This window comes from Oryctolagus cuniculus, chromosome 18, assembly GCF_051225735.1.
Source record: "Oryctolagus cuniculus isolate XC-2025 breed Fujian yellow rabbit chromosome 18, ASM5122573v1, whole genome shotgun sequence".
Taxonomy (NCBI): domain Eukaryota; kingdom Metazoa; phylum Chordata; class Mammalia; order Lagomorpha; family Leporidae; genus Oryctolagus; species Oryctolagus cuniculus.
Window position 1 is genome coordinate 24,252,861 of NC_142884.1, and position 16,754 is coordinate 24,269,614.

Here is a 16,754-nt window from a genome sequence, read left to right on the forward strand (position 1 = left end):
GTCATGTGAGAAGTGGAGGCGACTGGTAAGGACTGGGGCCAGCACCATGGGGCGGCAGGTTTAGCCGACACCTGCAATGCCAGCACCCCGTACTGGAGCACCAACTCAAGTCCCCGCTGCTCCACTTCTGATCCAGCTCCCTGCTAATGCTCCTGGGAAAGCAGAAGGTGGCTTGGGAGTTTGAGTCCCTGCCACCCACATGGGAGACGTGCATGGAGTTCCTGGCTCCTGGCTGTGGCTTAGCTCAGCCCCGACTGTTGGGGACATTTGGAGAGTGAACAAATGGATGCAAGATCTCTTTCTGTCTCTCTCTCACTCGCTATTTGTTGCTCTGCCATTCAAATAAATAAAATAAACATTTTTAAAAAAGAGAAAGGACCAGCACCCTTATTCCCTTGATGTGAAGGTGGGTGAGGGCCCTATGAAGTTGCTCCAGCTCTGTCCACCTGCACTACAACCTTACCCCCAAGGGGTGCTTCTGTGACCCCAAGTGAAGGCAGCCAGTGCTCAGCCCCTTCAAGGCTGGGGCCTGGGGCTGTCCCACCACAGGGGCTGCAGTGCCGTCAGACACGGAGATGCCGAAGGGATGCAGGCCCCTGGGAGTGTGTAGGGAAGGCTGTGGAGAGAGGGTGCTGCTGTGCACAGGGTCTCCAGCCCAGCCTGGGGCTTCAGCCTGCAGGGCGTTGCTGGCAGGTGTGAATTTCTGCTGGCAGAATTGCAGGAGTTTGAAACCCTGACCTCAGATTCTTCTTCTATGCCTGTGTACCGTGATGCTATAGCCCCTGTCACCCAGAAGTGGTGTCTGTCGTACCAGCCCTGGAGTGGGGGCGGCCATGCGACCGACTTTGAGACATGATCATGAGACTTCAGCCAAAGCAGAGGCCTTGGGGAGTGCTCACCCACCAGGCTTCCCCTCTTGCCGTTCTTGGGAGCCTTGCCACCTCCACCGTGGGATGATGCCCTGGATGGCTGACCAGGGATGAGACACCTCACCTGCCAAGTAGCCCACACACAGGCGAGGCCAGCCTCAATCCCCACCCCTCCAGCCCATTGTGGAATGAGTAGAGTTGTCAGCATCTGAGCTGGTGTCACAGTCCTGAGCTGAGTCGCTGGCAGTTTTGAGCCATGACATCATGACTGTGACAGCACAGTCGTAACTGACACACGGGGTAGAAGGAGGAGACCCTGGGACCACTCGCCCTGGAGAGGAAGCTGGGAGAGGCTGCAAGGGCTCTTTGCACAAGGAGCTCCAGGAAGTGCACTGCTGCAGGGCTCTGGGGACAAAGTGTGGCCTTTGCCTCTCACCCACCTGGAGCGCCGGTTGGCGCTGGTGCAGAAGAGGCTGCGGGGGCCCTAGTTCTGTTTGGGTGCTGTGTGGAGGGGCTTCTTTGGAGACCCCAGCAGGCAGCACTCCCCCGTGGACATCGGTAGAAGTGTTACTCCTGGTAGGGGAAGAACAGAAGATGGAGGACCCCTTGAACTTCTGTAAGAACCCTCCAGGGACACACATCCCCTCCAGGAATAACTCATAGAGACTTGAAAGGGGACACGAGAGCCACTTTAATGCAGACGAGGCTGGAACCAGTTAAAACTGAGTCATTTTGTCTATGGACCCTCCTGTCACGTGTCCGTGAGCTGGGTAACTGCACCTGCGCTGTCACCAGTGTCGGGTGCACAGAGCAGAGAGGAGGAGAGCATTGTGGCCTGGATGGGGAACTTAGAGGTGATAATCAGCAGGGAGCTCATACCCCAGTTAGCTCGACTAAACAGCTGAGCATAGAACAAAGGCACCCCGGCTCGTCTCGTGGAAGACACTGCCCAAGGCCAGGGCTCAGGCTGCCGACGCTGACCATCTCCCCTCACTTCCGAGTGCCGGCCCATTACAGACTCAGCGTCTCGGAAGGAGATGAGCAGATTGCCCAGGAAGCCGCCACAGCCGGGCCTCGTTCTGACAGTACCCCTGTCTCTGAGTCGGATGCCAGGCTCGCTGGTAGCGTGATGAGCCGACGGCACTCTTGCTGTCTCCCACATCCTTTCTGGACGCGCAGGTCAAACAGCCTTTGGGAAAAAATCACAACTTTATTTCCAGATCTCAAAGATCAATATCACACTCTGCATTTAGAGCTTGAGGGAAAACTGGACTGAAAAATCATCTCACAGTGGTAGCGCCAGAGGCAGGCGCTTTTGCACAGGCGGCTCCTCCAAAGAGGTGTCTCATCTCGGCCGCCAGACAGCAAATCCGCCCGCAGGGCCAGCTGTCCGCCCAGCACGGGGCCTCTCTCAGCCTCCCTCTCCGGGCGAGGTGGGCAGTGAGGCCTTTTGTCCTAGGGGTCTGGGAGCAGAAGGGACCTGACTTCCCACCGAGTGCCCCCTCTGCTTGAAGGGAGAGGCTGGGCTGAGCAGAGCTCGCCGGATCTCTGCGGGTGCTCCTCGAACTCCAGGCTGCGGAGTCCACGGCCCAGAAAACCATTTTTAGATTTGGAAGCAGCACCAAGGGCAGAGACTTTGTTCCTGCTCCCTCTGGCACTGGGGACACTTATGTGAAGATGTGGGGCTCGTTTTTTTCCCTGGGGAGGGTCCACACAGCAGAGGGACAAGCCCATGGGTGTGGCTGGGGAGGGGGGAGATGTGTGCAGCCACTCACCCCCACCCTGGAGATCCTGATGTGGTGGGCTTGAGTATGACCCAGACACATGGATCTCTCTCTCTCTCTCTCTCTCTCTCTCTCTCTCTCTCTTTCAGATTTATGTTCTTTATTTGAAAGGCAGAGTGATAGAGCAGGATTCAGAATGAGAGTTCTCCAGTCTACTGGCTCACCCCCCAACGGCAGGGGCTAACGCAGGCCAAAGCCAGAAGCCTGGAACTCCGTCCAGGTCTCCCACATGGCCAGACACCTGGGTTTCTAACCCACACTCCGGCTTCCTGTGGCTGTGGCCAGGTTTGGGGCTCATTGTCTGGGCAGCCACCTAAGGAAACAGCCTGCCTCCCGCCTTGAATCATACACATTACTGAGCCAGCCCTGTGGGCTGCCTGCCCCTCCCAAGCGAAGCAGGGGCTCTGGGCATCAATCCCGAGCTCATTACCTGGCTGATTCCCTCCCTTCCCCAAGGCAGGGCCCTGCATGCCAAAGCCCTCAGCTGCCACGCCTTCTGCCCTCCCCATGGTCCATGGAGGAGGAAGGCCCTGGCCCCTCTGGCCAGACAGGCGTGAAATCTTGCTGATAACAAACATTGTGTGGCCTTAGGGAAATAAATTGCAACAGCTCCTTTGGAGGGCACTTTGGAAAAAACCACTAAAACCAAAACAAAAGAGGGGTGCACATTTGGCACAGGAGCCACAATGCTGCACGGGAAATGTGCAACTCAAATCAAAGTGCCTGGGTTTCAGTCCCAGCTCCACGCCTGACTCCAGCTTCCTCCTGGTGTGCATTCTGGGAGGTAGCAGGTGACAGCGCAAGCAGTTGGGTCCCTGTCACCCCTGTGGGGAGCCCCTGATCAGATTCCAGGCCTCTGGCTTTGGCCTGAACCAGCCCCAGCTGTGGCAGGCTTTTGGGGGAGTGAAGTAGAGAACGGAAGATCTCTCTGTGTCTGTCTTGCTCTCTGCCTTTCACATAATAATAAATTTTTTTAAAAAACTGAAAACTGAGTCTTCAGACCTTGTCATCACATTTGCGATTCTCCTTATCTATCCTAGCAAACTCTGCCATGCAAGCTCAGGGTGACAGAGACCAGGACATTTGCCACAGCCTTGTTTGCGAAAGTGAGAAATTGGAAGCCACGTGAACTGAACTCTTGTCCACTGACATGCCTGAGCACCGTGAGACAAGTTCAAAAGAACATTCTAGACCCACAGGTGACAGTGTGGAGGCAGCTCAGCAGCTCACTGTGGGCAAGCAGCTAATGGGTGCAGACTGTGTGACATAGCTCGTGTTGCCAAAACCCTTCAAACAAGAGACCGTTCTCTGAGTCCTCGTGGACACGTGTTCCTGTGTGTGAAAGCCCTGGAAAGGCCTGGAAGAAAATAAACCAAAATAGTTGTCTTTGGAGGTAGAGGAAGGGTGCTGTGAGGGAGCTTGGAGGGGGCTGAAATGTCACTGGATGATGGACTGATTTTTTTAAGGAGAATAGATTCATGTATTTGCATAGTTAGAAAGCAACAAAACAACTGCAAAACAAGAAAACATCTCAGCCCTAAGAGCTCCAAAACACACACTGTGGATCTCACTTGTACCCTGTGGGCTCCGGAATCCATAGGAGCTGCCTCTGGTTCCCTCCCGCACTCTGCCTGTCTCCCAGCTCCTGGCCCCAGGGTCACGTGTCCAGCTCTGCTCTCGGACCCAGATGGACAGAAGGCTGGTCAGTTTGTGCTTCAAGGGGAAGGTCTGGCCCTTGTTTATTAGGATCAAAGGGTTCTCCAGGGCTCGTACCCAGCGGACAGTGGGAGCCCGATGGAGGGGGGACCCCAGCTGACAGACTCCAGAGCCCGGGTGCCTCCCAAACACCACCTCTCTCCACGACTGACCCCCACCCCCACCACACAGCCGCGACCCTGATCTTCAGTCCCCCAAACCTTCCTGTCCCCCTACCCTAACCCGTGCTCCCCAGCCTGGGCCCTGCCAGCTCCTCCTGGACTCACAGACCTCCTTCCAACTCATGTTCACAGCCCTGGAGACAAATGGGGACTAATCCTTTGGTGGGGTGGCAGCCTGCCCGGAGAGAGAATGGTATTTTAGGCTTTTACTCATCCAGGAAGGGACTGGCCCCCTCCCCCTCTCCGGGCTTCCCACAGCCCCACTCCTCCTGCCTGGTTTCCAGCCTCCTCCGTGGTTTCCATGGATTCAGATTTGAGCCCAGCACCTGAGCCCTGAAGGAAGGGGAGGGGGCAGGGAACCAGGGGAGTGGCACAGCCAGCTGTGGGGGAGGGGAAGAGAAGCTGCCACAGTGCAGGCCCTGCCCAACAAGCCAGTCTGTCCCAGACACTGCGGATTCTGGGGGGCTTGCTGGGGACTCCTAGGGGCCTGATGTGCCTCCCCCTGGGGGTGGGGGGCTCTCTGAGGGACTGTCACCCCCAGCCAGGGCAGGCCAGCACAGCACAAGGGGCACAGCAGGTAGGGGTCGTGTTATTGGTGAGTAGAGCTGTTCCAGGTCCTGACTCGGTCCCTCTCCTCGACCGGTCTGAGACCTGGCCCAGAACTCAAGTGCTGGGTTCTGATACTTGCTGGACCCTGAGGAGAACCACATTGGGCCAGTCGCCAGCCTGCCCACAGCCCACTTGGGCCCTGTGTTTCAGGGGATCAAGGCAACACTGGCTGCAAATCTGTGCCACTGGAGAGAAGGTGAGACAGGTGACCGTGGTCCACCCAGGGGCACCCATCCTGCCCGGATGAGCACCTTCCAGAACAGGGGCCAGCTGGGAGTGTCACACCCTCTCCCGCTCTGCCAGGGTCCCTGGGGCATGCTCTGGCTCCCCAGCACCCCAACACCCTTTTTCTTTGGAGTACAGACCTAACCCACCCAGCACCGGCCTCACGGGGGCTGTAGCAGAAGCAGAGTCAGAGACAGGGGCAGGTTGCGAGGCAGAGCTAGTACCCAGGGGGTGGTCGGCCTTGACTGAGTTCCTTTTCTGGGTTTCTTCCCCAGCCGGGGTCTCAGCAGGTTCTGAGAGCTGCCTGCCGTCCTGCCGATGGGATCCTCGACAGAATACCTTGGCTAAATCCAAGTTACTGTTTGCGCTTGAGAGCCTTGCCGCTGGGGGTGGGGGCTGGGGTGGTGGATCCAACTGGGATCCCAGGGACCACTGCTCCCTGACTCAATCAGGGTTTTTCAGAATTCCTAGCATTGGAGATGGAACACTGGGACTTTTGAAAACTCCGTGGTTGAATCTCCTAGAAGCCAGGACCAAGAAAGCTTTGAGACAGAGTCATGGCCACTGCTGTCCACAGGGGTCGTGGGGTCTGGTGGCCGAGGAGGGAAGGCGGGGAGGGGAGTGCCAGGCAGGCTCCCTCTCTTCTGACCAACTTCATGGCCGGTCCCCTGTTTGCGTCCCTATCCCTTCTCTCCGCTCCAGCCTCCTGTCCCCGGCCCCTCAGCCGCTCCGTTCCTTCGCCACTCACTTCAAAGCCGGTCTCAGCCTTCACAGGACTCGAGGAATCTGGAAAGGAAAGCATTTGTTTGCAACCTTGAACGAGAGTGCCTGATAAACACCCAGCAGGAATGCAAACGTAGACTTGGGCAAGATGGCTCAGAGCTGCATGGCTCCGGGGAGCCCACAGCGGGAAACCACCATCAGTGTAGACTGGACACACAGGGCGGGGTTTCCGTAGACTGGGATCCACGCCAGACCGGCAGGGAAGCGAAATGCCGGACTCCAGAGCACGGGTTGTATGGTTTCAGGGGCAGGCATTGGGCCAGCAGTGAGGACGCTGCGTCCCGTAGCAGAGTGCTTGGGTTCAATTCCCAGTCCTGGCTCCTACTCCGGCTTCCTGCTAGTGCAGACCCTGGGAGGCAGCGGTCATGGCTCCCTGCCACCCACATGGGACACCTGGCTTTGGCCTGGCCCGGGCCCAACTGTGGGATAGAACATTTGGGGAGTGAACCAGCAGGTGGGAGTTCTTTCTCTCTTCCTGTCTCTCCAATAAGTAATTTTTAGAAAAGAATGCTGGAAAAAGTAATTGCAGCTGTTAGACATCAGAACAATGGCTCCTGGTGGTGAGCAGTGGTCAGAGGCGGGCACGAGTGGCCCCTGGTGGCAGGTCGTGGTGGCTTTAACTCATCTGGGTGGCCACCCGGGTGTCTTCAGTGTGTGAAATGCATAGAGCGGAACACTTACAGCGCACACACTTCTCAGTGCGAGCTCACGTGCCGTGCCCCTGAAAACCGCAATGGAACTGCCCTCAAGGGTGAAGGGAACAGCAGGGGACATCTGCTTTCTCCCTTGCTAAGGAGGAGAGGCGAAAGCAACCAGAACTGTGAGGCCTCTGTTTGAAAGCCAGAGGAACAGGGGCATCCTGGGGGGTAGAGGGGGCGAAGTTTGCCCCAGCGTCGTCCTTAGGGAGCCGGTGTTCGGGGCGTTTGGCCCAGCAGTGAAGATACTCTCGTTCCATAAGGAGTGCCTGGGTTTGTTTCCTGCTCGCACAGACCCCGGGGGGCATCAGGGGAAGGCGCCAGTGGCTGGGTTCCCGCCCACCCGCGAGGGAGACCCAGATGGCCTTCCTGGCTCCCGGCTCCAGCCCAGCTCATCTCTGGCAGTTGGGGGCATTTGGAATGAGAGCCCTCGGTCTCTCTCTGTGATAAATACATACACAATGCTTTTTGTCAAGAAAAAGCTTCTTTCACCTCACCCCTGGGCTATGTCCTCCCTGGGGCTGGAAGGCAGGGACAGGAGGAGCTGCACTTGGCCCCGGGCTCCTCGTCCCTCAGGATCTCCTGGGCAGCTCTCTGCTTTGTCCTGCTGGCCTCCTGCCACCTTAGGGCGGAGGGTGCCCCCTCTGCTGTGGAGACCCTTTCTTACTTGGCCTCCGCACTGCCTGCCTCTCCTCCGGCCCCCCGTCCAGTCCCCCCGCTGCTGAGACTCAGCCCAGCCCTCCCCTCCGGGGCCCTCCCAGGGCTCAGAGGCAGAGCCTGCATCCTCCCACCCCTGGTCAGATGCAGGCGACTCCAGCAGGTTGGTGTCTGGGTCCGGTTCTTCCCTTGGCTCCTCTTCTATTTCACCCAACGGCCCCTCACAGGTATCACCAGGCAGAGTCTTAAACAGGCACTATTGGTCACCCACCCCCCAGCCCTGTGACCGTGCAGCCAGCTGGCCTTCTGATATGGGCAGGCACATAGGATTAAATTAATCAGATTCATGAGCTGGGAAACCACGCCCCTGCCCTGTTCGTGAGTGATCTCGCCTGTATATGCCCACCTGTTGATTAAACTAAGTAAAAACCACTCCCCTGTTGGTAGTGAATAAAGAGTGGAGCTCGCTGCCCGCCCCCCCCCCCCCCCGCCCACCTTGTTCTGGCTGCCTCTCACCCTGCGTTTCTGCCTGCAGGCTACCCTACCTGTGGTTGCTCCTAATCGCATGCTTTGCTCCAGTGGCTCCAGCCTGTGGACTTTGGGCACGGGGCTCCTGGCCTACCCTTTGCCTTGTAGGGACTCCCCTGCTCTCTTTTCTAGACCACTTCTCTCTTTCATAAAGCCCTCGCTTTCCCGTGTATCTCTCTCACTCACTAAATATATACTAAACTGTTGCCTGTTATATTTGAGCTGATATTTAGAATTCTTATCTACACAGATGGCAAGGACCCTCCAGATATTAATATTTAAATAATTAATAATTTTAAAATACAGGCAACCCATTTCACATCCACACCAGAAATCTGGGTGCCACCTCACTTTCCCAGGCATATCCCATCTGTCACCTGACTAGGCCAGTGCTCTGGCCTCCCTCCCCTCTCCATCCTGGGCCCACTGCCTTGGACCCGCTCCCTCTTTATCCACCCTAGGTTATTACTAGACCCTTCAGCAGGGCTCTCTTGGCTTCTGCCCAGTGATCCTTTGACTAAGAGAGCGGATGCTTTCTCCCTTCCCTTCCCTACCACCCCCCACCGCCCCGCTGCGCCTCCTGTCTGCTACATGAACCTGCCCTGAAGGCTCACCATCCCCTGTCCTGTCCCATCACCCCTCACTCTCCAGGGAGCTGTCTGCCTTCCCCACCAGCACAAAGCTGCAGGCAGGCCTGCCCCAGCCCTGCCTCTGCCTCCCTGCCCCGAGCAGGCTCGCCTGGACCAAGATCACCCCTGGGACTCATAGCCTGCTCTGAACTCCCTTCTCCGCCAGGCTTCAGCCTTGGCCTGTGCGCCCTGCAGACTCAGCGCGAGCACTCCCATCCGCCACACTTGAACAAACCCTAGTGCGGTTTCCCCGAGCTCAAGGCCACGTCCTTGGGATGATAAGCACCTTAGTTTCTTGCCTGCGGATGCTCAAGGCTGTCACATACATAAACAATACGTTCTTTATTCCAACCAACTCCTGAGTACAGAGCCGCCGCCTCCCAGTCCCACTGGGATAATAGGAGCCCAACTTTGCTGAGGGCTGAGCCCCATTTCCCTTCCCTAGCTCTGCTCAGACCCTCCGGGTTCCACCCGCCCCATTCTCCCTTTAAAAGACAGCACCTCTGCCTGGATCAGAGTCCAGTTCAAGTCTCTCTCCAAGTCTCTTTCTCCCACTGCAGTAGTGACTGGATGAGATCTGTCTCCACCGCCTTGAACTAAAATCCGGCTTTGTGTCTCTGACTTCCCCTGATAGTGACTGAAAGCTTGAGTGACAGGCAGGATGTGCGTGGTCTCCATCCCACCTCCCACAGGAGGATCTGAGGCCCCGCCGTGCTGCACTTGACTGAGACCCACAGGAGGGGGCCGAGCATCCCTGGCCGAGACCCCTGCCCCAGGTGCGCTGACTTCCTAGGGCCACTGTGACCAAGCACCACATGCTGGGGGCTTAAACAGCAAATGCTCATCCTCTCCCAGTTTTGGAGGTTAGGAGGCGAGAGGTCAGCAGTGCCAGTTCCTTTTGGAGACATGGAGAGGGGCTGTTCCGCATTGCTCGCCGAGCCTCTGGAGCTTGCTTGCTGCCTGTCCCTGGGCATCCCTCCTTCCCGTGCCAGTGTCCCCTACTTTTCTGTCACCTATAAGAACACTCATCGCTGGATTTAATCCCACCCTAATCCAGCATGACCTTCATGGCGAGGTCCTGCACTTAACTCATTACACCTGCAAAGACTCTAATTCCAAACAAAGTCACACTCGAAGCTCCAGGCAGATGCATCTTCTGGGGACCCCTGTTAACCCATTCTATCAGCCGTGCCCAGAGCGTGGGCTTCACTCTTCCTTCCTGCCGGCATCAGATCCATGGCGGAGGAAGGTCTCAGAATGCAGAGGGGCTGGGATGGAGCACCTGAGACCCCCGCATCGGGCACACCCACCCTCCTGGCCTCTGCCAACGCCTCCCCCAAAGACCAATACTCCCTGGGAAGCAGGAGGCCTGGGTTCAAGGTCTGGCTCCACCCCCTGACTCAAAGTGTGACCTCTGGCAAGCAGGTTCCCCCTGTGGGGCAGAGGGGATGCCCTGACCCCGCCTGCAGCCCTGGCTCTGGGACTCTGAGTATGAGCTGAGAGCAGGAGCTGTGTGTCCACATCTCAGAGAGCCTGGCATCCCATGTGTCACAGCGTGGGACAGCGCCGAGTGTCCAAGTACTTGAGAAGCAGCCGGCGTGCCTGGGAATGGATGGCCTGAACAAGCTGTGGCATGGGGCTTGGGAAGCCCCCGGCTTTCCTGGGGATCTTATCCCACCTTGGCTGTATGCAAATCATTTATTCAAGCAGCAGTCCAGCTCTCTGCAGACAATGGATGTGGACACATGGTGACCAGGCATCTTCAGACGCTGTGCGGCTGAGTAACATCAGGAGGAGAGGACCCAGGAGGAAACAGAGGCGTGGTCTGCAGACACTGGCATTGATGTGAAGCCCATCGTCAGGTGCACAGAGAGAGCACACGTGCTACACGGCCCCATTTCAAGCCACGGGGACTTTTCTATGCGGAAGCGGTGCCTCCTGCCAGTGTGCCACTGATGGTTCAGAATCGGGCCAGCTGTGCTGGGTCACTGGAGGATTCGGGCCATGAGGACCAGCCAGGTCAAGGGTCGAGGGTGCTCAGGCAGTGGCTGAGGTGGGAGGGTGAGGAGAGGAACAGTATTTGCTCAGCTCCCTCTCATCTCAATCTCGTAACACACAAGGAAATGGGAACCATTACCTCCTCCATTTATAGATAAAGAAACCGAGACTCAGAGACACTGGGTAACTTGCCCAAGATCATACAGCTCTTCGGTGAAGAGGACCGAATTCCAACGTGGTCTGCCTGAGTCAGGTTTCTCTTTCCCATCTCATCCTCGCCCCGAGGCCAGGCTGAGGCTCTTGGTGAGCTGAGAATCGAATAACGGACACGTCACCCATGCTCACGGATCCCAGTGAAGACTGTCACTGTGTTTGCAGAGTGATATTTTTATCAATGGTTGTATTAAGGTTGTGGGATTATAACATGTAATTCTCTGTTTCCCAAATGCTTGTTAGTGCGCCTATATTATCTTTATTGTTAAAAAGATAAATATCTAAAAACTATCTCCCAAGTTGTTTTTGTCACGAATATGGCCCGGAGGGGCCAGCACTGTGGCACAGCAGGGGAAACCACTTGGGAAGCCGGCATCCCATATCAGAACCAGTTCGAGTCCCAGAAGCTCTTCCTCTGATCCAGCTCCCTGCTAGTGCACCTGGGAAAGCGGAGGAAGATGGCCCAAGTATCTGGGCCTCTGCCACCCATCTGGGAGACCTGGATAAAGCTCCTGGCTTCAGCCTGGCCCAGCCCCCTCTGTTGTAGCCATTTGGAGAGTGAAGATGAGGCTGGAAAAGCTCTTTCCCTCTCCATCTCTCTTTTTAAATAAATAAATAAATCCTTAAAAAAATGCAGCTGGGAAAATTGTCATTCACAAGAAGCTACGCAGGGGACAAACCAACGAGTCGCAGATTCTCCAAGCCTTGTTTCTTCTGTTTCAGCTCCGGTTGCCAGAAAGCTGCACACCAGAGCTGCCTGTCCCTTCTTTCCCACAGAGCTGTTTTTACCAAATCAGTTCTTAACACCGTGCCCTCCGTGGATCGATAGACAAAATGTGCACGCGTCGATTGTCCCTGCATTGCTCATCAAACTGCACTCACGGACACCATCTGCTGTGTCCTTCACGTTCCTTGCAAAGATCCAACTGACGAAGTCCCGTTGGATTCGTTGCTGGGGGAAATGCTCTCTTGATCAGGCTGCGAGCTCCCGAGATGCTCAGCTGTGTCTACTGTCACTCCTGTAATTTCCACAGTGCCCGAGAAAGCACTGGGCATTTTACTAAGCCCTCAGAGAGCATTTGTTGGGTGAAAAGCGAGGAGAAGTCCAAAGGAAGGTCTTGTTTTAGGTATAGCTGGATCCAGGGGTCGTTCCCCACTGCCTCCCCACCCCCACCCCGGCTCTGCTTTCTTATTTTGTCGGCTTAATTCTCTGACTTCCTATGACCACTCAGATAGCCACATATCACTTCCAAAGTTACTTCGCGTACCAACTTGTAATCCTAAAGGGAAGAGAGCACCTAATCCTTCCAAAGACCCAGGGAGGACTCTGATTGGTTGGCTTGGGTCATGTGCCTATTACTGAATCAATCAAGGGAAAGAGGTCTTCTCATTGGCCAGATCTGAGTCAAGTCCCACCCCTAAAGCTAGGGGAGGAGTCAGCTGCTGCCACACAGTACATTTTTTTCCTCCTTAAAGATAGGTGAGAAGAAGAGGCAGGGGCAGGCAGGCTGAGCAGGAACCTGGGCTGCTGCACTGCGTGCAACGTCCCAACCTGGTCCTGATTTTGTCCCCTCTAACTTACACTTCAACTTGACAGATGGTACAACAGCCATGCTGTCTCCAGAGCCAGAAAGCTACCGGTGGTTCTTTCCTTTCCCTCCCAGCAGCCGACGGTGACTTGACCCAGCCACCCAGCAGTGCAGCAGAGCCAGGCTGGCAAGGGCGAGTCCGACTCTGGGGCCCTCTGGCGTCAGGCCCCGGAGCTGCCCGAGTTTCAGCTGCAGAGACGCCGTGTACTCCTGTGAGTCAGTCCCCCTCACCCTCCGACAGAACTACACAGCTGCCCCCAGGGGTGGCCTGACGCGATGCCCAGGTCCACCAGGGCCTCAGCCCACCCTCCTGCCCCTGGGAGGCAGAAGCAGCCCAGGGTCACTCTTCTGCCTTTATGGGTGTCATGAAACTCTTGCTATGTAATGAGAAGCCACTTGGATGTGCAAGCGCCAATGCCAGTAGAGGTTCATCAGAAATCCCAAGCAGGGGCCGGTATTTGGCACAGGGGTTACAGCGCCCCTTGGGACACCTCATTCCACATCAGAATGCCTTGATTTGAGCCCCAGCTCTGCTCTCAATTCCAGGTTCCAGCTAACGTGCACCCCGGAAGATAGTAGGTAATGACTCAAGGACCCGGGTCCCTGCCACCCACATGGGACACCAGACTGAGTTCCAGGCTTCTGGCTTCAGCCTGGGAAAGGCCTGTGTGTGTGTGTGTGTGTGTGTGTGTTGCTGAAGTGGCCTTTTTCATCTATTGCCTGATGTGTCTACAGACACCCTCCCTTCCAGCTCCTGCCTTGTCCATTGATGCATCCCCGGAGCCCTGCTGGACACACAGCAGGAGCCCAGCGACCATGTGGTACAAAGCAAGCAGAGGTTGAACTCAGCAGTGGGCCCATGAGCCTCAGCCTTGGGATGACTTACAAGTAGCCAGGCCAGGAGTTTGCTGAGCAATGCCCCCACCCCCGGGGCTGGCCGCAGAAGGGCGAGATTCTAAAACGTCCTTTTCCTTCCAAACCTGTCTCAGGCCAGGCCGCCCGGAAGGCGTGAGCAACTGGAGAGGAGCCGAGGCGCTGGGTACACTCCAGGATCACCCTGAACCCCGCCATCGCTCATAACCTGCCAGAGATAAATCACAGGCAGGTAGTTACGCTGTCAGGCCAGGTAGCAGAGCGAGGCTTTAAAATAGCAATCAGCGCACTTCCTGGTTAATTCTAATCCATCCCAACTCCCTTCAGGGGACAAAAGTACCTCGGCTGCGGAACTGACCAGGCAGAGAGAACACGATCCCTCAGCGCCGAATGGGGACTTCTGGACTTAATGTGCCCCTCCGTCAAGCCACAGAGCAGCGCACTTGTCAGAAACCCTGAATCCATGGTCCCCCAACCGGAGTAAATCATACGGCAGGTGATGTCCCAGCCCGCCGGCCAGACCGTGCCTGCCTCTGCGCTGGCCGGGTCTCGGGACTCAGAATCCACTACTTCCTCCTGCCCAGGGGATCCCTTGGGTTCCCACATTGATATGCCCCCACTCACCCACCCGAAGGCCGCCAAGACCCAGCTCAAGGCACCCTGCTCTGAGCCTCCTACACCTAGGTCCCACCCCTGTCCCTGCATCAGGAGATCCAGTCTCCTGTCTCCACGCCTCCAGAGCCCTGTGCCCGTGGCCAGTTCCAGGGCTACCCTAGAGCTACGGCTCCCTGTCTGCACCCACGTAATCCAAGGCAGCCTTTTCAGAATAACTTAAGCCAGAAGAGGCGTTTACCAGAAGGCTACTGTTCACGGGGCCGCCCTTTGGGCCACGAGGGGCAGAACACTCAGCCCACTCTGGGCTACGCAGGCCCTGGCAGGCCAGGCTGGTGTCAGGCAGGGCTGGGTTGAGGGTTGAGCCCTAGTCTCTGGGCTCTGGCTGACTGTGCTGGGTGGCGAGGTGGCAGGTGCTTCTTCCAAATTTCTCAGACCAGAGTCCTGATGTCAGTTGTTTTTTTGTTTGTTTGTTTTTGGTTTTGGTTTTTGGTTTTGGTGTTTTTTGTTTTGTTTTGTTTTGTTGTTTTTTTTTTTTTTTTTTTTTTTGACAGGCAGAGTGGACAGTGAGAGAGAGAGACAGAGAGAAAGGTCTTCCTTTGCCGTTGGTTCACCCTCCAATGGCCGCTGCGGCCGGCACGCTGCGCTGATCCGATGGCAGGAGCCAAGTACTTCTCCTGGTCTCCCATGGGGTGCAGGGCCCAAGCACCTGGGCCATCCTACACTGCACTCCCTGGCCACAGCAGAGAGCTGGCCTGGAAGAGGGGCAACCGGGACAGAATCCGACGCCCCGACCAGGACTAGAACCCGGTGTGCTGGCGCCGCAAGGCGGAGGATTAGCCTAGTGAGCCGCGGCGCCGGCCCCTGATGTCAGTTGTAATGGAGACTGTGTGCCCAGCCCAGGGCCAAGTGCTGTGGCCACAGGAAAGAGGTGTTCTGATGGGCACGGGCCCTACATCAACCACTAGGGTGCAGTTCCACCTATAGCACATGGGCAGAGAACATGGGGACAGTGATTCCCACAGCACCCCAGGAAGCGAAATGGGTGCTGGGCCACTCCCAACCACTGTACACTATGCAGGTGGCTCCTGAACTGAAGTGAGCTGAACAAAATCAGGGTGGGGGACTGAAGGCCTGGGGGCTGGAGTTCCAGGGACTTCCATGCCCTTCCATGCTGCAAACAGGGCCCCCGGCTCCACTCTCTCTGGTTCCCAAGAGAGAACATCCACTTGGCCAGGTGGGTCTGTGGCACAGGCACAGCTGCCAGGCCAGGGCAGGTCCCCGGAGAGCTCCCCGAGAGGGGGAAGGGCTGGCGGAGCTGGGTGCATCCTGCAACCCAGGCCACCTGAACTTTCTCCCCTCCAAATCAGACATTGCACAATGTTCTGCCAGCGCCGCTAGTACGTGATGCAACTCCACAGTGACGCTTCATCTGAGTCGAACCTTGTCCTTGGTGTGTGTCTTTGAACTGGAGGCTGGGACACAGCCAAAGCCCAGACAGGGACAGGGGCGGGCTGGGGAGTGGGTTGTCCATCTTCTCCCTTCCCCTGGGTGGAGAGGAATCAAATCAGCTTTGCGTCCAACTGTTACCTGGGTGAATCAAGATGCCGTGCCCCTAGAGGTAGTGGGTGACTGGCCCAGGGCGTCCTCTGTTCCAGCTCCCTGCCTTCCACCCCAGAACATCAGCGCCGCCCCCCCCCCACCTCCACCCTACCCCTCACCCTCAGTCGCAGACCCTCCCGGTGAAACTCTCATCCTGCGTCTTGGGCCTCCTGGACCAAATCCCCATCCGTCACCAGCCTCAAGCCCCGCCCTGGCAGGACCCCAGCACTGGGCTGCTGTTTGCCTGGCCTGGCCCAGGGATTCCCAACCTGCTGCTCGGAATTCCTTCTCCCCGCTGTGGCCAAGGCCCACCCCATCCCCCAGTCCCGACCCTATGTGCACCTGCTGATCTTGCTGCCCTGTGTGCTGCCTTGTGCTCATACGGTCTCCTCTGCACCTCCACCCCCCACCCCCGTTGCTGCCCTGGGTGGGACAGACAATGGCAGCTCATCCAGCGCGTGCTGGGCGGAGGGTCAATGACGCCATTGGTAGGACCTTAAGTCAGGCGATGGTCTCCTGCCTGTGGTCAGCTCCTCAGCACCCAGGGATCAGAGCCCCTCAAGAGGGGGCACGCGGGGAATCTGAGAAAAACAGGAAAATCTCCTGAGTGTGCCGAAGACGGGGGCTGCGGGCCCCCGTGGCAGGTGTCTCGTCCGACTCCTGGGGCCCATCTTCACAACCTCACCAATAAGCTGCAGGTGACTTCTGCATCCCACAAGGGCTAACACAGGAAGACTAGGAACAAACACAGAGAAAAACAGCATGAAGGTTAGAAAGGCAGGGACAGCATTATCATCCTTGGCAGAGAAGATGTTTATATTTTCCTAGAAAATCCGAGAGAATTCATCTCAAAACAATTACAGCCCCAAGAACACCTGCAAAGGTGGCCTGACAGAAGACAGGGAAAGATCCATTGTTTTCCCCACGCAGGCGAAGAGCTGAGCACAAAGTGACATTGAAAAGGCCTCCTTCGCAGAGGGAATAAAGTCACACTCTCTGTAAGCATAACACGGAGCAGGAGGAGCCTGCGTTTTGACTGGGATTCTAGTTTTTAAAGAGTCTCCCAGCATTTTCGTTGACGTTTGACAGAAGAGAGCTCACGTCCATGAGCGAGCAGGTGTGCTGGCCTCGGGACCTCACTCACAGATCACCCACCGCTGTGTGCCCGCCCCAGCCCCACAGCCATGGAGTAGTCAGTGCTCCTTGCAGAG